This window comes from Lethenteron reissneri, chromosome 17 (genome assembly GCF_015708825.2).
Source record: "Lethenteron reissneri isolate LAM-NWPU_2019-01 chromosome 17, ASM1570882v1, whole genome shotgun sequence".
NCBI lineage: Eukaryota > Metazoa > Chordata > Hyperoartia > Petromyzontiformes > Petromyzontidae > Lethenteron > Lethenteron reissneri.
This window is the reverse complement of record NC_083795.1, coordinates 14,404,570-14,429,101: the sequence shown is the minus strand read 5'-3', so window position 1 is coordinate 14,429,101 and position 24,532 is coordinate 14,404,570. Positions and strand designations below refer to the sequence as shown.

At 57.2% G+C, this 24,532-nt stretch overlaps 1 long non-coding RNA gene across 2 annotated transcripts in view; it reads right to left on the bottom strand.

The window, feature by feature from the left end:
• LOC133343224 (uncharacterized) overlaps positions 1–23,882 on the bottom strand; it is a 28,759-nt gene extending 4,877 nt beyond the window's left edge. For both annotated transcript variants that reach the window (XR_009755227.1, XR_009755226.1), the window contains exons 1-3: positions 23,839–23,882; positions 22,980–23,245; positions 48–125 (exon numbers count right to left, since the gene is read on the bottom strand). This is a non-coding gene — a long non-coding RNA (uncharacterized LOC133343224). The remainder of the gene's footprint in view (positions 1–47; positions 126–22,979; positions 23,246–23,838) is intronic.
• Positions 23,883–24,532: the final 650 nt, after the last annotated feature.

The following is a 24,532-nucleotide window of genomic DNA, read 5'->3' as shown; positions in this document are numbered from 1 at the left end:
CACTCACACACTCATCCACTCATTCACACACTCACCCGCACACTCACCACACGGCAGGTCGCACCACTTCTGCTTCCGCTTTTGACACCGCACTGCTCCACTTTGGAATTCCAACCCAAGGTCGCCTAAAAACAATAACAACAATAATCTTGCTTAATTCAAGCAACGTGTTGGACTCTCACTACAACAACTCTGACGGCGCTGTTTGTTTCCGGCCCCTTGACGTTCTGGGCCTGCGCTCAGCAGTTAAACAAATTTTTTTTTTAAATCCCCTTCAGCACAGTTCACACATAACCGGTAATTCCCTCAATCAATCAATCACCGAGGGTATTACACAGCGACGTTAATTACACGGCAATGATCAAACTACACGCACGGCACTTTCATTGAAGGTGAGTCCCAGCAACATAACGTCCATTCCCACGCCAGCGCGAGCGGACGGTTTTCCCAGCCCGTCCCGGCAATGACACGTGCACCGCGCCTGGCACTGGTGCCGCGCACCGGGGAGGACAGCTCATAGACAGCGTGCGTGTGGCACTGCAGAGTGTGCCACTGACACACGCCACCTGTGTGCTGCACACCTCGGCGGGCCACCAACCGGTCCCACCGTGCGATCAGCGGACCCTGCTGCTGAGTCATCAGCGGCACGCACACACACACACGCACGCACGCACACGCACGCACACACACACGCACACACTCACGCACGCACGCACACACGCACGCACGCACACGCACGCACGCACACACACGCACGCACGCACACACGCACACACACTCACGCACGCACACACACGCACGCACACACGCACGCACGCACTCACGCACGCACACACACGCACGCACGCACGCATGCACACACACATGCACACACACGCACGCACGCACACGCATGCACACACCAGCACACACTCACGCACACACTCACGCACGCACACACCCCCGTGTCACCGACTGACGTCACCGCACCACGGACGTGCGTGTGTCACGCTGCAGGCACACCCGGGGGGGAATTCCTTCCAGCCGCGTCAGCAACGCAGAAAACATTTACGCATCCGGCACACCACATCCAAATCTCTCGCAGCGGCCCTGGCTTACCGCTCTCTTCGCTCGCCGCTTCCTCTGATCTAGCAGCGACCCGGGAACATTGCTGCGAGAATTGTAGGCCCTGGGCACTCCTCCGCACCCCTCCTTGTGCCGCCGCCAGCCCGCCACGGAAGCGCTAATTGATCCGAGCAAACGTGAGGAAGCGCACCGTGACCTCTGGCGGCGGCCAAATTAGCGATCGCAGAGAGGGCGAGCGAGCAAGGTGAGGGCGACACCACCACGTGCACCCGGCCCCACCCTCCGCGCCCCCCCCCACTCCCCTGCCCCCCTCCCCCACCAGACCCGGGCCACCAGCGGGAGGGGCCGGTGCCGGGCACACAGCGGGCGAGCGGCGGGTGTTGGTGAGGCGACCGCTCGCCGGAGTTTTCCGGCCATTATGAGGCTTCTGACTCGGGGGGCCGGGGGCGATCGATCAGAGCTGTCACCGTCACGGGGCCCCCACCACTACAGAGGGGCCCGACGCGTCACAATAGGCAGCGGCCCGTGGGGGGGGGGGCGTGGGGGGGCGTGGGGGGGCGTGTGTGGGGGTGTGCGGGGTGCGTTGATGTGTGTGCGGGGTGCAGTGATGTGTGGGGGTGTGCGGGGTGCGGTGGAGGTTGGAGTGTGTGGATGATGCGGCTGGGGATGTGTAATTCAGGGGGGTGCGTTGAGTGTGAACCACGAACCTGGCAACCTGAGTTCCATTCCCACTCACAGTCAACACCGGTGACGATTATCTGAACAGGTCCTGGGCCTCGCCTAAGTTGTGGTGCGTAAACACCGCTACGAGGGAGACAAAGGTGGGCAGGCGTGGTTCTGGCCACCCACCCCTTCGTGTGCCTTACAGGCTTTAATAGGTGCTCGCTAACTAGCACTTGTCTTTGTGGTGAGTGCGTGTGGTGTGTATGGTGTGTGAGTGTGTATGGTGTGTGTGTGTGTCGTGTGTAGTGTGTGTATGGTGTGTTTGGTGTGTATGGTTGTGTGGTGTGTATGATGTGTGTGTGGTGTGTGTGTGTGGTGTGTATGGTGTTTATGGTGTGTATGGTGTGTGTGGGGTGTATGGTGTGTGTGGGGTGTGTGGTGTGTGATTGTGTGTGGTGTGTATGGTGTGGTGTGTGTGGTGTGCATAGTGTATGGTGTGTGAGTATGTATGGTGTGAGTGTGTGTGCTGTGTATGGTGTGTGAGTGTGTGTGCTGTGTATGGTGTGTGTGGTGTCAGTGTGTGTGGTGTGTGAGTGTGTGTGGTGTGTATGGTGTGTGAGTGTGTGTGGTGTGTGTGGTGTGTGAGTGCGAGTGGTGTGTGTGGTGTGTGAGTGTGTGTGGTGTGAATGGTGTGTGAGTGTGTGTGTGTGTGGTGTGTGCGGTTTGTGTGGTGGGAGTGTGTGTGGTGTGTGGTGTGTGTGGTGTATGGTGTGTGAGTGGTGTGTATGGTGTGTGGTGTGTATGGTGTGTGTGGTGTGTGAGTGTGTGTGGTGTGTATGGTGTGGTGTGTGTGTGGTGTGTATAGTGTCTGGTGTGTGAGTGTGTATGGTGTGAGCTGTGTATGGTGTGTGAGTGTGTGTGCTGTGTATGGTGTGTGAGTGTGTGTGGTGTGTGTGGGGTGTATGGTGTGGTGTGTGTGTGGTGTGTATAGTGTCTGGTGTGTGAGTGTGTATGGTGTGAGCTGTGTATGGTGTGTGAGTGTGTGTGCTGTGTATGGTGTATGGTGTGTGAGTGTGTGTGGTGTGTGTGCTGTGTATGGTGTGTGAGTGTGTGTGGTGTGTATGGTGTGTGGTGTGTATGGTGTGTGGTGTGTGTGGTGTGAATGGTGTGTGAGTGTGTGTGGTGTGTGTGGTGTGTGCGGTTTGTGTGGTGGGAGTGTGTGTGGTGTGTGGTGTGTGTGGTGTGTGAGTGGTGTGTATGGTGTGTGGTGTGTATGGTGTGTGAGTGTGTGTGGTGTGTGAGTGTGTATGGTGTGAGCTGTGTATGGTGTGTGAGTGTGTGTGCTGTGTATGGTGTGTGAGTGTGTGTGGTGTGTGTGGTGTGTATGGTGTGTGAGTGTGTGTGGTGTGTAGTGTGTGCGGTTTGTGTGGTGGGAGTGTGTGTGGTGTGTGTGGTGTATGGTGTGTGAGTGGTGTGTATGGTGTGTGGTGTGTATGGTGTGTGTGTGTGGTGTGTGAGTGTGTATGGTGTGAGCTGTGTATGGTGTGTGAGTGTGTGTGCTGTGTATGGTGTGTGAGTGTGTGTGGTGTGTGTGGTGTGTATGGTGTGTGAGTGTGTGTGGTGTGCTTGGGGGTGTCCTCTGCGGGTATGCTGTGGCAGCTGAAGCATTGTGACGGCACACGCACGGACGCGCGGGTGGCAGGACGGGGAGGGGGGTGAATGCAAGAGGAATGATTATAATTTTTAGCACCGCACGCGCTTTGATATCCAAGACAAACGCACTATGAAGCGGAGAACTCCCCGTGCCCGCGCAGGGAAGCGGTGAATGGGCACGGCCCTAATTAGGCGCTTTAATTGGCGCCCTCGTTGTGGCCAATCGGATCGTTTAGATGTAGATTCGAAAAAGCTGCCACCCCCCTCCACTGCCCCCCCCACCCCCCTCCCCACCCGTTTGAACGCAACTCGCTCTGCCCCGAGGCGCTGACTTTGATGTCGAGTAGAAATAAACGCCGCGTATGTGCAAGTGCGCGCGTGTACCCGTGTGCGCGCGTACGCAACTATGTGCGGACTCCGCTAGACCCGCACGTTTTACTTTCCTCGCCGCCCACACCCCTCCCCCCGCACCGAACCCCCCCCCACCCCCCGTCAAAAAAAAGTCGAAGCGGTTTTTGAGCGTAAACATTCAAGGCGCACGGTAAATTCACATCGCGCGGCACGTTCCGTGCGGTCACGGGCGAGCAGGCGTCAGGAGGGCGGACGTCGTCCGTGACGGCAGCGGCGCGCGACCGATAGCCGCGAGCGCGCCGGCGATCGGGTCGTGTGCGTCACTCAGGAGGGCTCACGACTGTCGTCTCTGGCTTCGCCGAACCCGTTAATCATCAGTAACATCCACAAATATGAAGGAGCCATCACGGCGATAACACTCGGCTGCTGCTGCTGCTGCTCCTGACGCCGTTGTCTGGCCTGAACGTGAAAAACATTCACAGAAATGTGACAGTACCTGTTCGAGTAATTATCCTTGTGGACATCTGTGAAAAAAAATCTTCATGGCTCATTGGATTCCTCCAGGATAAAAAAAAAATTCTGATTTTGATATATATGATATATTTCAGTAAACTATGGTCGAATTATTCTATTGTATTTTGGAAATTGTACAAATTATATTACTCCCGATCGATCGCATTATTTCTGAAGATCAATAAACGATGCAAAACGTCGTGGCAGGTTAGGGCGGCACAAGCACAGAGCGACCGCCGCTGTGCTGCGTTCCGCGGGGCTACCGAGCTCTGCCCCCACGGTCGCACCGACCGTCGTTCACGCAGCAAAACTCCGGGTGCCGTCCTCCGCTGGCCCTGCCGTGAATCGTGGAAGCGACGCAGCGTGGTACGAGTTCGAGTCGGGGCCAGGGGGGGCGGCGTCCACACCAATGGTGCACGGTGTCCCCGTGTCTCAGTGTCCCCGTGTCTCAAGTGTCCCCGAGTCTCTGCGTCCCCGTGTCTCTGCGTCTCCGTGGCTCTGTGTCGCTGCATCTCCACGTCCATATGTCCCTGCGTCTCCACAGGCCCATGTCCCTCTGCCTCCATGTCCATGTGTCTCAATGTCTCCCCGTGTCCCCGTGTCTCTGTGTCCACCCAGGACGCATGTTTCTCCGAGTTTTGTAATTCTCGCCATCATGACGACCAATCAGCGGAGACTCTCAGCTCCACATGCATACGGCGCACACACACGAAACGTGCGTACGGTGAACATTTTCTAGAAAGTTTTTATGAAGAGCACAAAAGACACAAACTCCCCCCCCCCAACGATCCATAAATGGTAGGGGCGATATTTATGCTGTTTTCATAACGGGGAGAAAAAAACCGCGGCATTAACCTCGACGCTGTGAAGGCTTTACCAAAGATTAGGTACACGCGGGCTCCCCGAAGGACGACTGCACATTTTAAAATTTAAATACATCGCCTTTATTCCCGGGCTTTAGCCTCTATTGCAATGGTCTCCGAAAAACCTAATCCATTATTTAGGCTTTTGGTATTACGGCACGAGCTTCAAAGCTGTCAGCACAAACCCACAAATGTCCTCATGCATATTCCTTCAACTTTGTCCAGGATTTACCAAATTAATATCCTTTTAAAGTAGAGACGGGCGGGGCGGGGGGAAAAATACTCCCAAACATGAAATAAGCATACAAGTTTGAGAAACTTTTACGCAGCCTGCGCTAAATATCAAGTCTCGATCTGTTGCTCAACGGCGTTGCCGTCGCCGTTGATGTTAGTTGTGAATCGGCACGGGGTTGCGAGCGCAATTTTGCCGGTCCCACGCATCGCTCGCAACCGCAGTGCCAGCGGCAGCAGCATCAGCAACGGCAAACTCGCCGGAAAGTTTCGCGTGGCTCGGGGCTTCTGTCCACTCGTGCTCTCCTCCCCCCACACACCCGCCCCCACCCCCTGAAATAGGGCAAAAAAAAACACTGAAAAGTTTAAAAAAATTCCGGGAGCCACAGCGACAGAGATGAATGGCTGCGTTTCATCTCGCGAAGGCCCAATAGACCCGGGCGCAATTTGTATTCGCGGGAGCTGCCTCGTACAGCGCCGCTTATTGAGACCAGGTGCGTCTCACCTGCCTGGCCGCGACCCGTACACAACGACTAACGAGGCTGCCGCCCCCTGCCACCTCCGGTGAACGTCTCTCGTGCCATTGTCTTCTCCGGCAGTCCCTCTCCCTCCCTCCCCGTCTACCTCTCCGTCGGGTCCCGGGTTAATGCGCGCTCCAACGCGCGGCTCCTGTCCCCCCCCTCCGCGCTCGTGCGCCGTGTGGGGGCAACCCGGGGGGGGGGGGGGTCACCCGTGGAAAGCGACCGCCGACCTCGCCGAGGGACGCTCCGGGCTGCAGCGGCCGACTCCGCTTCCCCCGCTCGGGAGAACATCGGGAACCGAATCTCGGAGAGAAACGGCTCTCCCGGCGCTGGCAATTTAGCGTAAAGGCACACCCGCTGTGAATACACACTGTAAACACTCGAGATGGGGAGCGCGGGGGGGGTGAGGGGCAAAAGCAAATTCATGAAAACACTGAGTAGGCCACCACTCGCTTGTCGCAGCGACCTCTGCTCGGACTTCCTGCCGATCGTCTGCACCACTGCCACGGCCCGGGCGTCACACCCGAGCATCGCCGCTTCGGGAGACCTTGTGGTCTCGTTTGTGATTCAAGGAATTTTCCACCGGCCTCCTGGCGAATGGCTCACTTTTTAACGTTTCAACGTTTACAAATCTTCTTGGCAGCGAACAATAAAAAAAAAAATTCTTGGTGTTTTATTTGGAGTGCCATGCCAACGCTAGGCCGTTTTTAATATTAACAAGAAATCGTACACGATTAATCTCAATTATATCCGCTTTGCACGGCACCCACTCTCCATTTATTTATTTTACACCCAAAACAGAGGGGCTTTTCTTTGCGCTCATTAACGCGAGCTGGGCCACCGCGAAGCGGCGCGCGCAGGGCAGAGGAGAACGCGCGGGCATGGGGATGCCACTGGGGGAGGGGGAAGGGGGGTGGGGGGGGAGGGCGACGCGATGAAGACGCAGGACGACGGACTGAGACGGGACGCGCGGCGCGCAACGCGTGGGTAGAGACGGGGGGGGGGCAGAGCGGCGGACTGCGAGCGACAACGCGCAGAGAGTGCGGCGCAGCCAGAGAGGCTGATGAGAGAGAGGCAGGGGGAGTTTTGCTTTGGAGGGCGGTGGAGAGTGTACGCAGGAGGAGGAAGGAGAGGGGGAATGGGAGGACGCGTGGCGAGCGAGGACCCGCGACGGCCCTGCGCGTCCCGCCTGGTCCGCATTACCGCCTCCGTTGCCTTCCCTCTTCCTTCACTTTGAAGCCCTGACCGTTTAGCCAACCTTGTCCTGCTTTTGGTTTAAAATGGAAAATACAATTCAGATTTCACATGAAAGGCGACCCGATTCCTTCAATTATTATATTCCATACTGAGTTTTTTTGGCGGCACGGGCGGTGGGGGGGGGGGTGCCCGCGGGAGGGACTCCTCGGGTCACGTTATCTCCGAGCATCCTGCAGGACGCCGCCGCTGCCGCCGCCGCTGCCGCCGCTCAAAGAGCCCCCGTTATTGTTTCACGCCGCGCCGTTTATTAACAACAGAGCCCGGTGCCCCGCGCCGTCCGGCCGTGACCACCAAAACTAATCACTTTCAACTCTCGCGTGCGCGCGTGCGAGCGTGCGTGCGCAAGTGAGCGAGCGCACACAGACAGCTGGGCATGCCCATAAGCCGCCCTGCAAATTGCCCAGATGTGCGAGGGATTCACGCCCGGACTCCGTGTCACTCACCGTCTCTCTCTCTCTCTCTCGCCGGGACCCGCTCCCTGCCGCCAGTCTCGTGTCGTGAGGGCTGAGTACCCGCAGCGCCTGCTCGCCGAGTGCTGGCAGCCGCTGAACAGAACCGGCACGCGAACGCGGCCGGGCCATGTCATGTGGCCGTGGTCTCACGACGACGGTGACGACGACGGTGATGATCCTTGTGAATCGCACGAGATGTTGGCGAGCCAAGCAGGGTCTGAGCCTGGATAGCAAGCGTAATGGTCCGTGCTCGACACGGAGCCCTCATCGATATATGGCGGGGCTTCTCGGAAAGACTGAGACCGCATCTCGTCTCAGCGCATTCGAACGGGCACCCCCGGGGGCAGCTGTCGCTGTGGGCACAAGGTGACCTGGCACCTGACCTGCAAATGGGCTTAAGTCTGCCAGTAGGGAGCGACTATTGCTGTGTTGAATCCCACTTGAGAGTAGGCTGCCTGGGAATGTCAGGTGTTATTGGATTGAGTGGCGAGGCAGGCAGATGGCAGTACAGCTGAGGATTGTTGAATGTGTCTCTGGCAAGCGTTGAGTGTTTCCCCCTCGTATGTGTGGGTATTCTCCGGGTACTCCAGATCCCTCTCGCCAAAGTAATGAAATTGGCCAAATGTTCCAATGCAGGAGCCTCCAAGAGAGAAAATGCTCCTGGCCCGTGGCGCGAAACGTCAGACATCGTGTCCAACAACGTGGCACAACCCGAAAATGCAGTGGGGAGATTTAAGATTCGGAACTCTAACTTGACGCGGTTTGACAGATGTGACGCAGAAACACGTGCAGCTCTTATCTTGTAGCTACACACCGAGCCTCCACACGAAGCTTTGTTAAAGCACACACCATGATGGCACTCAAGGGACATCACCGCTCACGCACGGCGGCGCAAGGCGACGTGGCCAGCGCAATGTCCCCCGCCACGACTAGAACCGTCACCGGGTTTTTCTCATTGACAGAAGTTCAAGCGAGTATTACACGGATCTGGACACACAGCCGAGGTACGCGTGCGAGAGCGTACCTCGGCGTTGCGCAAGATCCTGGTGGAGTTCACTTGTGAGAAGACAAACAGGCGGTGTGCGCCGAGACGTGGGACGATGTGTGGCGACGTGCGGCGACGTGCACCGAAACGTACGACGAGTGACATGCGTAGACATGTGACGACATGTGACATGCGTAGACATGTGACGACATGTGACATGCGTAGACATGTGACGACATGTGACATGCGTAGACATGTGACGACATGTGACATGCGTAGACATGTGACGACATGTGACATGCGTAGACATGTGACGACATGTGACATGTGTAGACATGTGACGACATGTGACATGCGTAGACATGTGACGACATGTGACATGCGTAGACATGTGACGACATGTGACATGCGTAGACATGTGACGACATGCAATGACGTGCAATGACGTGCGACGACGTGCGACGAAGTATGACGACGCGCAATGTCCGGAGCCAATCAAGACAACACGACCGTAAAATCATTCGGCACAGGAAAGAAAAAAAAATGCAAATGGCAGGATTATTTTAAATGAGGGAGGGGAGGCAGCGGATGGGGTGGGGGAGGAGAGTGGAATTAATATATAATTAAGATCAAAATCTGGTTTGCAAAATAAACACTGGCCGCTGGAAATTATGCTCCCGTGCTGCATACATTACATATCCGCTTTCAAAGCGGCTCCTCATGACATTCCTGGAGCATTTTCTCCGTGGCATAATTGTTTTCTGAGCGGAAACATCGCGCGGCTAATTCACATCTTAGAATGCGCGGGAGGAACAGACGGCGCGCGGACGCAAAGTGCGCGTGACAGCCTCCGAGGGAGCGTCTGCCACGTTCCACTGGGCCGGGCCCCCAAACGGAGCAGCGCCGTTTGATATCCGATCCCCGGTGCCCCGGCCGACACCGCGGCCGCGATCGCCGGAGAAATTCACATTTCACCGGACGAGAAGCCACGCGCCCCCAGTGCCTTTAATTCGGACGCGTGCCCTCCGCTTGGATCTCCCATGTCCCCCCTTTGCCCCCCCCCGCCCCCCAGTCTTCTCGCTTTGCCGATGAGACTGTAGTCTCTCACCTGGTAATAAGTTCACGCGCGTGTGTGCGTGCGTGTGTGTGCGTGTGTGCGTGTGTGCGTGCGTGTGCGTGTGTGCGTGCGTGCGTGTGTGTGCGTGTGTGTGTGCGTGCGTGTGTGTGCGTGTGCGTATGTGAGTGTGTGCGTGCGTGCGCGTGTGCGTGTGCGCGTGTGTGTGAAGGTGTGTGTGCGTGTGTGCGTGCGCATGTGCGTGTGTGTGCGCGTGAAGGTGTATGTGTGTACGGGGCGCGGTAGTGCAGTGATTACAGCACTGCGCTGCAAACCAAGTGACCACAGTTTGATTCCCATTCACGAAATAAATCGGTGACTGTCATCTTAACCATTTCTGGGATTCGCCTAGGTTGACTCAGGTTGACTCAGCCTTAAATAAGTGCCCAGTGCATTATGTAAACTTCTCCACCCGGGTGTTGTGCTGACCACTCACCCACTCGTGTACCGTGCCAGGCTTCATAGGTGCTCACAGTCTGTGTGTGCTGCCACGGTCGTAACGACGGTCGTGCAAGACTGTCGCGGCACGGTGGAATAAAAAAATAAAATTAGCGTACGAAACGAGAAACGAAAAACAAAAAAAAGAGACGTGTTTTGTTTTGAGAGTCACCCTACACGCAAGCGAGCGAGCAAGCGCTCGTTTGGGGCAGCAGTGGGGGACACGGGGCGACGAGCAGCCGGAGCGAGCCGCGGCTGAAAAAAGCTTTAGGTTAAATAAGATTACGGCCCCTTCCTCCCGGGTCACATGAGCCGGGCTCGGGCTGCAGACATGCAGACTCCACGGTAATAAGCGATAAATTAAATTACACCGCCGAGGGCTACAACACGCCACTCGCGCGGCAAGGAGCGGGGCCGCTCTGCGCCCACATCCCCGCCGAACAAACCCTCCTCCGCGCACCGCCCCAGCCGAGGGCCCGCAGGAGGGGCCGGCGCGTGCCGGCGTGCACAGGCCGGGCTGTTGTGGCCGGCGCTCCTCCTCCGCCGCCGCCTTTCGGTGGTGGTGACAGCCCATTTACTTTGCATGCGTGCTCCGACTACAAACATTGTAAGCTGGACGAGCCGCATAACCTAATTATATCAGTTGTGTAAAACAATTAGGTTAATAGATTCATAAAAATTAAAGTTACTTTCTTTCGTTACTAGAACGATTAACTTTTGTATTGTTAAAAGGAGCTGATATTTAATTAACCCCTATTTTTATCATTAATCCAGGGGGGGGGGGGGGGGGGCTTGAGCTGTGGTGTCACCGTTACCGCCACCAGTAGAAGCACAGCCTGGCAATTGCTCCAGCGACGCAGCCGGGCGGGCCCAGCGTTGGGCGCCGGGAGGCAGCCCGATCGGCGCAACCGTGCGAGCGACCGGCGACCGGCGGCCGGCGCCTGCCCGTGCCACGCCGCTCGTTTGCGAACCCCGGGCCGGCAGGCGATGTAATTCACCCCTCTAATGATAATGAGCAGGAAATGGTTTCGTTCCTCAGATTATTTTCCCCGTTGTGCGAGCCATTGCCGAAGGGCCGAGACCCGGGAGCAGGAAATGCCGTAATTAATCTGGTGTGTTCCACGTTTTCAGCGTTTAAGGGCTTAAAATAAAGGAAAGGACTTCATGACGCCGTGACAACATCAGCGGAGGCCGTTTGCATTTTTTGCGTAAATGCAGCGAAAGTAAAAACGTGCTTTCTGAAGCGGTTTCATTTGGGAAACGGGAGCGCTCGCCGCAATCTGGGCGCCCTTCGTCCGGATTCCGCTTCTGTAGGAAAGTCTCTCGCCCTCCCGGCGAAAAGCGGTGCCATCCGCCGAACGAGTCACGCAAACGCCACGATCCCTGCAGGGGAGCTTGACTCACAATCGCGAGGCGTGAGTTCACACCCCGGTCGGGAGTCGACCCGGCCGTTCGTAATCACTTCGGCTTGCTAAGCGAGTGACACTTTTTGTGGAGATGCCAGAGGTTAGATGCCTTTTCGGTCCTCGTCGCAGCCATGTGGAACATCCACCGCTGGTCTGGACTCAAGGGTGGTGGGTAAAGAGCCACCCGATGCTTGTTTGAGTGGAGGGAGAGCCAGACGCATTGGCTTCGGCCTTGGGGAGAATTCGCGAGCGCAAAGCTAGGGGTCATGGAGCCGGGAGGAGCCGGGCGCCTCGCCTTGCGGTCGGCGTGCCCAGGCAGGTTTAACGATCGGCGCGGGAGATCGAGCAACTCCAGAATCCTCCGAGGGAGCGCGCGGGGGTGCGGGAGAACGGGCGCGAACAAAAACAGCAGCTAACCCAAGACGACCTAAACGTTAAACGTGTTCTTCCTGGCCAACTTAATCCTGAAAGGGCAATTATCTTCTTTTTTTTGCGCCACTTTTCCAAGCGTTTAACGCACGGCTCCGGCGCGGCTCAGAGCCCGCGGTCAGGCGCCGTCTCCCCCTCTAGCGGAAAGCGTCGATGCTGCAGCAGGGAGGTTACGACGCCGCGGCAGCGCCGCGGGGAAGAGAGAAGGAGCAACTCCTCGCGTCTGCACCTGCGACAGGGTGGCTGGTACGGCAGCACGAGGAGGGGGGGTGGCGGCGGTGTGGGGGAGAGCGTCGGCGATGGCCTCGGAGGCGAGACGGAGGTGTGGGGAGCGGTGCACCCTGGGAAGAATGTGGCAACTGAACCACGCGTCCGCCCTGACCAGCCAACCCACCCACCCAACTCCGCTCACCCCCCCCCACCCCCGTCAAAAGATCACAGCGGGCACAACTCAACTCACGCGCGCCGAGCCGCGGCGGCGTTCCTCGATGCACGCAAGCAGCGCGTCCTCAACCTCGGCACGCAGCGCGGGGGGCGGGGGGCGGGGGGCGGGGGCGGGCGCTCGCACCCCGCTGGACTCATCGTCCGCATCATAATTGTTGTTACTCTGCTTGTTTACTCCACGTAGGCCCCATTACTGGTTTTCAGGAGGGTCCTGCCAAATTGTTAACAAGTTGCAAGATGTTAACTACCTCGCCTGGTATGCAGGAGGTCGTGGGTTTGATCCCGACCCTCAGGCCTGATGCATGTCTCTCTCCCCGTGGTGGCGTGGACTTCTCTCCGGTGTTTCCCTCCACATTTAGAACCGTGCCCTATTTGGCTGCGAGAAATTTCCACGTGATAAGCTACTTCGTTATCATTTGTGGCCTGGTGGCTTCTGAAGAATAGCTATATACAGCTCAGTGGGCCTTGCCTGTTAAAATAAAATAAAAAATGTTTAATCGTTTTTAAAACGGCGAGAACGGCGGTGGCAGTGGCGGCGCCACGGAGGAGAAAAATCATCGCGACAGGGCGGGGGGGGGCGAGGGGGGGCGGGGGGGGAGGATTGCAAGGAGGGGCGAGGAAGGGCTAGGAGGGGGAAAGGGGGGGGTGAGGGGGGCAGGGGGCACCGTGGGGCGACCGACCCCCCGGGGCGGGCAGACGCCACCGCCACCAAACCGCCCCCTTGCTGGCGCGAGCGCTCGCTGGCAAGGGGGCGGCGCATTCCTCTCCGGGAGAGAGAAACGGACGCCAGAGTCGTGGCGGCCGCCCGTGACGGCGCTCAAAACAAGCGCGCGCGCTCGTTAATCGGTGAAAGGCGTCTCCGGAGACTTACTTATTTAATTACTTATTTATCCCAGAGAGTCGTAGGACTCTTTTTCAGAAGGCTTCCTGCTACATTGGGTTTGATTTTAAGATGTTTTCAGTCAATTTATGACCGGCGTATATTATACACGTGGGAGGAAACCGGAGCACCCCGGAGAAAACCCGTATGCGCAAGGGGGCAACACTCTATCCACGTACAGGTGAAATAAGCTGATGGCGATTAGTCCACTTGCTGTACCGCCTTCTCCTGGTGAGCCACGGTATGGCATCTCCACGATGCGCACGAAATAAGGATTTACACACCACATATCTGTGTGATTCACCAACTCTCGCCACTGCCTCCACGGTGCTGGATTAATAAGGCTGCCACGTGCAGCGTAGCCACCGCCACTGCCCGGCTAGAAACTCAATGGAGGAGCCACCAATTTTGACGTCCGGTCATTCCCCGTCCGCGGGGTTTGTAGCCGGGGAGGGGGGGGGCAACGACTCCCCTGGCGAAACCTCACCCACGGCGCCCCCGTCACCGTCTGCACCCTCTACGATGGACCGAGCAAGTGGCACCGGTGGCCACGATCTTAATTGGCACCGGTCGCCGATGCGTCCGAGGCCGAGAATCGCAGAGAGGGAAGGCCAACGTACGCTGCACCGCGGAGCCTCGCTCGCGCGTCTCCCGGAGCTGCTTTTCATTTAGCCGATTCGCGGCACGCACATGACGCCGGCGCTCCCTCGCTCTCTCACCCCACCCACCCCTCCCCCCTCCCAGCTCGCCCGCCCCCGCAACCCGCCATCCCCCAAACGCACGCCCCATAATGCGCGAGCCGGAGCCGTTTTGGAGTTATTAGGCCAATAAGCGCTCTCCACGGCCAAACCCCAACCGCTCCCAACTGCTCCCCCCCAAACCCCCCCCACCCACCGCTCCTCCTCCCCACGCCCACCCAGACCCCATGGGGAAAGCGGCATCAAAGCCAGGAGCCGCCGAGGTTAAGAGCTAATAATCGGCTATTAGGGGCAAAAAACGTTAGAGGCCTTTTCCGATTTCAGCAGAGGGAGACGTAAAAAAAACGCCAAGCAATGATTTTACAAGGGGATGCAGGAGGACAACAGGAGGAAGTGCGCTCGTGTTGGGCTCCCACAAACGCACCGTGGGCTGCCCGGGGGTCCGAGCTGAACCCTGCACTGCCGTGCAGGTGGCCTTGCCGCGTGGGTCAAAACTCCTCGGACCACGGAGAGGAGGGGGGAGGGAGAGGAAGGCAGGGGGGGAGGGTGAGCGGCACGTTGCTCCACATCGACCGCAGCTCCGCGTCCCGGTAAACTTTTCCGAAAAACCGCAAAAGCCTTCTCAAGTTCCGCAAAATCTTCCCCGCATTGCTCGGACAGCGCGACGCCGAGCGGGGGCCCGGCGAGAGGGAGCCGCCGCGGAGAGAGCCCGCACGCAAGGGCACCCGCTCGGCGCGGCCCATGACGAGGAGCGGCCTCGGGATTCGCGGCATGCCGAACGACGCGCCGACGGGGATTATCGGCGAGCCCCATATCGCGATGCCGCTCGATTCCGCCGGACTCCTCTGACGGTTGCCAGCTTGCCTGAACGGGCCGCCACCATCCTTTGATCTTCCCTTCACCACAGAGCGCCAGCCACCCGCCCCCACCCCAACCCCCGCCCCCCCCATCTCCCCACCCCGGCCGTGCCCCCTGTCCACACCCAGCCCCGTCCCATCCCAGCCTCTCGGCAGGCAAAATTCAGCAGCCTCCGCCTTTCCACCCCTACTCCCACCCCTACCCCCACCCCTACCCCACCCCTACCCCCACCCACCCGGCCGGGCCCAGGACAACTCCCTCCCTCCCTCTCTCTCACGCACAACGGCCCCTTGCCCAAAGCGATGCTTAAACAAAGAGGCCGATGATTTTCTGCCACGGCTGTGCACAGACGCACTGAGAGGCTCCATATGAATAAAATAAAGCATAGCAGCCTCCGCTCCTCCCCCTCCACCCCCCCACCGCCCCCCCACCCCACCCCCACGCTGTTTTGATGTGCAGCAGCAGCAGCTCCCCTTTCAAGCACGATCCCTCCCATCCCCTCCCCTGCCACTGTTGTTTTTTCCGTTTACATACAGGCAGTTCATTACAGCGACGGGGACCACGATGGCCACTGGCAGCAGCTGTGTTTATCCAGGACTTGATAACAACTTGTAAAAAACAAGTATTGCCATGCGAGTGGGTGCCCGTGCGCGTGTCTCGGGAGTGGTAGTGCAGTGGTTAGCGCACTGCGCTACGAACCTGGCGAACCCCTGGATACAATTGTCGGTGAATAGATTAAACTGGTCTTGGGCCTTCTCTAGGTCAACTCAGCCTTAAATGAAAACCTGTTGCGGCGTGCAAAACATCAGCACTGAAGAGACAAAGGCGTCCAGGCGAGGTGTTGGCCACACCACTCCCTCGTGCGCTGTGCCGTCTATCAGAGGTGCTCGCTATCACGGCACTTGCTCCAACAGCCTGTGGAGCGCAATACGGGGGCATCTTTGTCTTTGCGTGTTCCTGTAAATTTTAGTGTAGATGCACGCGCGTGCATCAGCAAGCGCGTGCGAGCGGGCCTGTGTGCGTCAATGTGTCTGTGCGCATGCGTTAAATGCAGCATCTGTCTTAAGAGGCGTTTGTTCCCTTCTCGTAGCCAAATATGACAAATTAGCTCTGGGATGTAAAGCCAAGATTTGACAGTTCCAGTTAGAGGGTATAATCTCTGATGAATCATTTGGATCCATTTCACGTCAAATGTTTTAGATTAAGAAACTCAAGACACCCGGGTGGCGCGTGTGGTTTCTTTGCAGTTTTTTTACGGCCTTTTTTCCGCTTCCTTTAAGTAATTTAAAACCTCAGGACACAAAAGACACTCAAACGATTGGGTATTTTAAAAACTAATATGTAAAAAAAACAATAGCCAATCATGTTTTCTTACATGCATATATATGTGATTTACAGTGAACGTCCCAAGGCTTTGTTAGAGGGATCCTGCATTGGCACGTTCCGCCAATCCCACGTGGCTTCACGTGGGAGGAATCCGGAACACCCAGAGAAAACCCAGGCGCACGATGGGCTAACGCTCAAAACTCGGCACAGACGTTTTCAACGATCCTCCACTTCTCCGGCCATCTGCCCACCTCATCGCCAAAGCCTACGACAGCCGGCCTTCTCAAGCAGTCTCCCATCCAAGTTCTAGCCAGGTTAAAAAATCCTGCTGAGATTTCCAAACGTCTGATGAGACGGGGCGCATTCTGGGTTCACTAGGTGCCAGACGCACGGGAGAGTCAGCGTGGTTCATACGCGAGCAGTGGAGTAGATCAGCGCAGCGTGTGAACCTCACTCACACCGGGGCTTTTCATCTGCATCGGTGGCAGCCTGTGGGCACCCTGGGGCCACTTGTGCCCAGGGGCAGTGAGAGAATGGGGCCGGCATGGGGTGAGGAAGGCCTCTTTAAAGAGTTTGACCCGGGGGCCGCGGGGTTGCGGCGGTGGCGGCGGCGGCAGTGGTGGTGGTGGGGGTGAGGGTTGGTTGGCCAGGGAGGAGGGACGGATGGGATGGGGGCAGGAGGGGGCGGGGTGGTCGGGGGGGGGCTGTCAAGGACTCCACTGTGAGGTTGTTAAAGACTGAAGGATGAATGGGGCCGAGCAGCTCATCATTGGGCACTCGTAAATGTCCTCGCTGCTGCCCTGCTGCCGCCGCCGCCGCTTCACAAAGCAGCGCTGGAGAAACCAACACTTTGTTTAACAGGGAAAATATTTGCTCGGGCGCACAAGGGGTGCGTGGCACGATCGCTCAACGGGGCAGATCGTCGGCGCCGCTCTCCGTACGGCCACCGACAAGGGGCCTCGCCACGGCTTGTGTTTCTCACCGGATAACTTTGCCGGACCGCCGCCAGACCGGAGTAGGTGGTGCGTGCCGAGTATTCGCAGTAGCCGCGGTCGTAGCGAGAGGTCAATGGTGGATGTGGTGTGCCGGGTGTGTATTTTATCCGGCCGGCTCGCTGACCCAGACGGAACCGGCTGAGTTGGAGCCGGCTACTGCTGTGAGAGACAACGGAGCTTCACGCTCCCTTCAACAGCTAATTAATTAATCATGTCATTCATTCGACTCGAAACAGCCTGTTATCATTCCACCGCTGAATGGAGGCCTCCCCGTGCCTTGCCATTCGTGGGGGTTGTTTGACCATACTTCACCGCTAACTCACAAGTGCAATTTAATTTAGACGTGAAAGGTGGACAATTGTGTGAAACAGGGGCCGAGATCGATTCCGGGACGAGCAATCTCTGCACCGATCGTGGGGCCACTCCCTTCGCCAACCGGCACTGCCAGCGTGGTGAAGTGCGTCCAAACAACTCCCGTTCCTGCGCGAGTCGATCGACCTCGAGCTCTGACCTATTTATCACATTTCATCTTGATTTGAAGCTTTCGTGACTGCAGGAATCTATACTCTTTGGTTCTTTCGGTAAAGTCACGTAGGTAGAAAAATACACAAAAAATAATACCTACGTTTACAGAAGTATTAATGCGCACAAAATGACGTTGTGAAAATATACATTTTAACGATATTTTTTAAGTAATAAAAAAAATCTCGAGACGTGATTAAAGTTCATCAATGGAGGCGTCCAGTAATCAGCACCCGGGCTCGTGTTTGGCGAACAGAGCAACGCGATGGCGTTTTGGCTGCAACGTGATGCGGAACCGCGACAGAGAGTCGTGAGCGGCATGCCCTTCAGCCCGCTAAACAAACACGCAGATTGTGTTTACGCTCATCAGCAATACTGACACGACACGAGCAATTAACCAATCTTCTCCAACGTAAACTTCATTAGGGATCATCTCCACACACGGCGTTTATCCACCGCACTGCGATAATTAACATTTAAATGCACGCGTAATGAGATGCCGTCGCGTTTAAACGATTTATAAACACGTAGAGTAATAACAATAATAACGGGAAATAATCCAGGGAGAGAGTGAGCTGCTCAATCGAGTTCCTGAAAAAGCTCGCTGTGGCAGGCACCGGGTCATTCACCGTGGCAGCTTCTGGCTCATTCAGTCGCGGGCACCGCAGTGTTCACTGTAGTCATGAAGCTGCTGCATGAGCCGCCGTGTGCCGCCGTGGTACTGGGCCACCCCTCGCCTCTGCCGTCCCTGCGCAGCACGTGGACACCACGAGCGTGCGCCAGCGTTTCCGCCTCGCAAAGCCCGGCCTGGCGACGGCGGCACCGGCACGTGGTTCTGGTTTCGCCCCGGCGATGCCCTCGCACGATAGCTAACACGCCAGCGCCACCCGGCACCAGCCCCTTCCCCCGCGCACGCCCCGTTCTACAGCGGCGAGTCTTGTGCCCGTGCGCCTGTGCCCGCTCCGAGCCCGGGCGGACTAATCCGCTGTCGTGGTGCCTGCTGCCGGTCAGCCGGCGCTAAACGCTCGGCATGACGCGAGGCGGAAGGAGCGTTATTGGAAGCAGATGCGCGGCAGCGTCGGAGCGCGCCGGCGTCCTGTCGGACCGATCGGGCGCGGTACGGTGCGGAACAGCATCGTCCCGGCACGATCGCCGGTCGTGATCAGCAGCGCCAGCGAGACTTTGGAATTAGTAACGTTAGAAGGAACGAAGTTGCGGCCCACCTCCACTGGCCGCCCCGAGCCGGTGGTGCGATCCTCAACGTTTCAAGCATCTAGGATGGTGCCCGGACCTCCCATAGGACAGCCACTGTTGGTTGGCGTCTCACAAAGCGGTAGTCATTTCACGAGCCCGAGAGAGATGATAGGCCCCTGGAACGAAACACCAACTCACGATCTGCCCCTGGGAAATTCTCCGTAGCCACCACGCGCGTGGGCGGCGAGAGCTACAGGACAGCAAACGCTGAGGAGAAAGGGTAAGGGAATGGCCCCCCAACCCCCCCAACCCCCCCTGTTGGGGGTTGGGGGGGTTGGGGAGGTTGGGGGTGAAGGTGAGGGGCACTGCCAGCCACGGTATCTGTGGCGGAGTTACGGGCGGCACGTAGGCGAGCGGGGATTACCTTCTCACATCGCATCTGCGTAATCCGCACCGGCCGGCAGGCGCGCGCGAGCGAGGGAGGACGTGGGGGGGGAGGGAGGGAGGGATAGCCCCCAGCCCGTGCAAATTACCCCAGCGCCTCGTACTTTTAAAGGGAGGGGAGCCAATTACGCTTCATTAAAGGCTTTGTCACCAAGCAGGGAGCGGAAAGAAGCAGCCACGACCGGCAGCCCCAGGGAGGAGGAGGGGGTGATGGGCACGGGAAGCGGTGGGGGTGGTGTTTAAGGATGGTGGGGGGGGTGTTCTCGTTCCGTGTTGACGACACTAATCCCGTGTTGTATCTGCTAAGCCGGCGCTGGACACCGGGAGCCGGGCCCCAAAGTCGAAGGCGTCGCGCGGCTCCCGCACGTTTTACCCTCGCCGCCGTCATCGTCGTCGTCGTCATCGTCATCATCGTCGTCGTCGCGGTCTTGAGCCTTCCACAGTCGCGCCGGCACATGCTGACACCCGTGCTCTCTGAGTCATCGCAACTCGAGGCCAGGGAGGCACCGAATTAAATTTTGCTCGCTCGCAGAGTTGCGTAGAAGCAGGAGGGAAGTGGCCCGCGGTCGTCACGCTGCCCCCTGTCTCCGGAGATCAACTCTCGAGCCATATCAGGAACGATGCTGGTGCTATTGGTTCTTTAAAATCCAATTTTATTACATATTTCTCAGAGCGAGCTTGTAATAGGGGAGGAACTAAAACACATGTTATTTGTACGTGGAGCCAGAGCATTGATTGGCGAGCGCATTTTTTTTATTTGCTTTGAGAGCAATGGGCGACGCGCTGCCCTGCGCGAATCTAACGCACGGCAGGTAAAACAAAACGGGAGTCGATTACTGGGCCCTTAACTCAAGTGATTGTTTAATACTCACATTAAGCGATTTCCTCGATAATCTCAAAACTGCCGATGACATCACTCTCCCCCGAGCGCGGAATGAGTCGAGGACCATAGCGGCGCTGCAGTCGTCGCCGTACAGTGAGTTTGTGCGCGTGCTCGTACGAGGGGCCATGACGCCCTGGGCTCTCTCGCTCACGTGTCTCCCCGTTCGCTCGTCGACTGCAGCAGGCACGTGACTCGGAGGAGCCACAGCCAGAGTGAGAGGTGTACAGTGGACGTGGTGAGCCGGGTGCGGAAATATTTTCTTCTATATGGCCGACCCCGCTGAAATGACGCCCAGGGAAACACTGTTGAGCAGTGCCAAAATTTGCGCAACTTCGCAAACTTCAATAATCGTCCGGAGAGTCATTTTGAGGGTAATTATCTCGAGTTTAAGAATCTGCGTCAAAGGTTTGACACGTACATGGTAATGAATGCACCGTCACCATCCCGGTCTGAATTCTCCGTCCGCATACTTCCGACACCGTGGGATTTTATGAGCCCTATTTACTTTTGATTTATTTAGACTTACAGATCTCCTGAAACACTCAGGTAACGAAGAACACTTCACAATGATATTAATGGGTGTCCAACATCTGAAGGGTGTTTGACACTGACGTCGAAAATCGTGGAAATGCCCCTCCGTCGCCTCTCACCCTGACCAACTGCCCTCTCAGAGTCTGCCTCTCACACAGAACATTTGCTGAACTGCACTCACTTCGGAGTGATCACGCACGAATTCTGCCTAAAACTACAGGCAACGCCGCAACACTTCTTTAACAGGACACACAGCCTGCTGATGAGACTCGGGGAAGTCAAAACTATACTCTTTGGTTCTTTAGGTAAAGTCACGTAGGTTAAAAAAAAGTGAAAACAACTAAATTAACTTTTTTCTTTTTATTATATTTTATTATTATTTTCACCTACGTGACTTTACCGAAAGAACCAAAGAGTATGAGATTGCAGTCACGAAAACTTCAAATCTAGAAGTCAAAACTAGCTGGAATATTTTGCGACCCAAACGAGCGATGTTGACCGACAGCGCTGGCCCACTCGGGCTGACGGAGTGCAAGAGCATCGTCGGCGATGGAGACACTGGAAAGTTTTAGACAAAAAAATCGGACGATGCAAGACAACAAAATCAGACGCTGGGTATCCACGCACAAGGGCTGAGGGAGCGTCGCCGATAGCGGCACGGGCGCGTTGGAGAATAACCCCCCCCCTGCGACCCACCAACGCTCAGCAGCTACTCCAAGAAACCCTTCACTTGTAAGCGGGCGAGAGCCCACGGAGGCAATGGTTTATTATCGTTTTACTTTTTAAGTGGAGAGTTGGGAAAAATGTAAAGCGCACGAGCAAACAATGACTGATTTATACAATGGGTGACACATAAATCACGTGCGTGTGTGTAGTGGGATGACTCGCGCGGTAAGATCGCAACTCCTTGGTGATGGGACTTCAAAAGCACATTAGGCGTGCGCCACTTCCTTAAGTGTCTCCTCAAACTGCATGTCCGCCCCTCCTCCGAGCGTGCGTGCGCGCACGTGCGTGTGTGCGTGTGTACATGTGAGTGTGCGTACGTGAGTGTGTGTGTTAACATCTAAACTAAACTATTTGTATTTTACCAGGTAAGGCCCACTGAGCCACATGGATCTTCTTCAGAGGCGACCTGGCCTTCACAGATGACAGCTCAACGAAGTGGCTCATCATCGTGTAGAAATTTGTAGTAGCAGCCAAACACTCTGAACGCACGTTTCTAAACGTGGAGAGAAAAACTAGGTCAACCCCTAGGTCAACTCAGCCTCAAACGAAGTACATGGTGCCGCGAGTAAAACCTCGGCACTGGGATGCGCGTGGTGCTGACCACACCGCCCCATCGTGTGCCATGCGGGCTTTAATAGGTGCTCGCCAACAACCCTTGCCCCAAGAGTCTACTTGGCTACACGGGGGATGTTTGTCTGTATCTATATATAGTCTGTGGGAGCGGTGGGGCAGTGGTTTTCACAACGCATTAGGAGAAGCGAGTTCAATTCCCGTCCGTGACTAACCTATCAAGTGATACCAAAACCCCTTCTCCGGTGCTCCCCTGGGTCGACTGGGGCCTGTAGACGAGCGCGCCGTGCCGACCTTAATAGGTGCTCGCTAACACCACTCTCCCCGGCGATCCGCACGACTACATGGGGTTGGGGAGTCTTTGTCTCTGTTTACGTTGCGATCCACGTCGACACACGAGCCGGGCTGTCAGGCGCGCTCATGGGCGGAGGGGGGGGCGGTGGGCGGCGGCAGGGGGGGCAGCGTCGTGGCGTCAGCGCGACGCGAGAGGACCGGTTCCATCGCTGTGGGCCCCCACGTGCGATCGCGCCGCGTCTCCGCTGTCACAGCCTCCCCGGGATCAGCTCGACCACCGCAAGAATGCTTTTAACACAATAATTGGGCTCGTTCTGCGCAGGGCCGCGCGGTGCAGTGACGGCTTTTAATCTCCCGTCACAAAAATAAAAAAATGGATAATGAAGAGACCGTTTGTGCGTTTAGCACACCGCGATGTTTGTGCACGGCGGTAATAACAGGCCGCGATGAATAAAATATCCAGACTCCTTCCCTAAAACATTACACGTCTCGGCAGCCGTCCAGCCGGAGCAGATGCCGGAGCAGGGGGGGGGGGGGCCTGAAGGGGGGGAGAAGGGGGGGCCAGGGAGGGGTGCTTCAAAGCAGCCGCAGTCAGTGGGTTCAATCACGGCAGCATCGTTTAGGAGGAGCTGTCAGATAAATGCCGCCTGCCTGTGTTTAATAAAGCACTTACCCAGGGCGGCCTCCAGGCAGATCAGCAGCAGCAGCAGCGTAAGACGTCCTTAGGCACACAGTGATGACTTGCGTAGGGGCGGGGCGGGGGAGACGTGATGCAGTCGGTGGGGGGGCAGGGGAGCGGAGAGTTGGGGGGGGGGCAGCGTCGGGAGCGAGCGGGGTCGGTCGCTGTGACGAGTTGGCCGGCGCAACGACGCTCCGAGAGGTCATCACCTGCCCGGACGTTCAAGGGGTTGGGGCAGGGTGGGTGGGGGGGGCTGCGATCTGCTGGCAGAGAGGGAGGAAGGGGGGTTGGGGGCGGTCAGCCACCGTGATTAGAGAATGCTCGAGTAAATAAATAAATAACGAGCGTGTAAAATAGGGACAGCTGCCTTGCGAGACAGCGGCTCCCAACACCTGTTGGGCGGCAGAATGGCCATAGTCCCTCACTGATTGATCGCGCAAATCTCGGGCGGGCCGCGCCGGGTACGCCGGGCGGCTTCGTCCCGCCCCGCTTGCTCGTGCGCTCGCTCGCTCGGCTCGGACCGCTCGCGCCGCCCCCCCGCCCTCGCTCTCCTCCCGCCTGCCCGCCCGCTCGCCCGCCCGCTCGCCCGCCCCACGCTGCCTCTCTGGCGCCCAGGCAATAAAAGCGCAGAATAAGATAAAGGAGAGAAATGAAGCGAGTGTGGAGCTATTCAGAGATGAGCGGCAGAAACAGAGGCGAGAATGTAATGACACGTAATCCCATCTGCTGCCGGCCACGTCTAAAGCCCAGCGCGAATCCCCCGTGGCCAAAGGAAATGGCCCTTTAAAGAATAGCGCTCACAATCAGGGGGCCGCGCGAGCAACGGAGAGGGCCGCCGGAGGGATGAACTTACATCGCCGCTTGGTTAGGTTCATCGCGGACGCGGGGGCGAGCGCTGGCGGGCAGGCGGGCGGGCGGGCGCTGGACTGAGGGGGTTCCAAGCTGCCCTTGTAAAGGAAGCCGTGGGGGAGTGTCGCGCGAAGCCGTGGAGCGCTGCTGACCCTCGCTCCCCACCCGCATGGCTCAACGCTCTGCGGCGGCGGCGGCGGCAGTGGCGGCGTGATGCGGTGCAACGCCTGCGAGCACCAATTCGACTCCACGCATGGGGAGGATCGGTAGCACAGTGGTTAGCGCGATGAGCTTGTGAAACCGGCAATCCGAGTTCGATTCCTGGCAGGTGGCTAACACCGCTGGCGAGTGGAATCGGAACCGGTCTTGGGCCACAACCTTCACCAACCCGCACTGACCAGTGTGGTGAAGTATGGTGAAACAAACCCCATGACTGACACGAGATAGGAAGGCCTTTATCTAGAAGTGCAATGACGAAGGAATGTAAAAGATGACATTAATTAGAATTTACAGTGAATGCAGTAATAGGATTACAGAAATAAACAGAAGGAACTTTAGCGCTGGTCTCCATGGCAAAAGGAGACTTATGGGGCTCTCAGCTGACGCAGAACAACGCCGCATTTCTCTTGGTTGCTGCGTTTTTAATAAAAATTCGCGTGGGCCTTGGCGCAAGCTGAGCCCGGCGACGTGCCACCGGT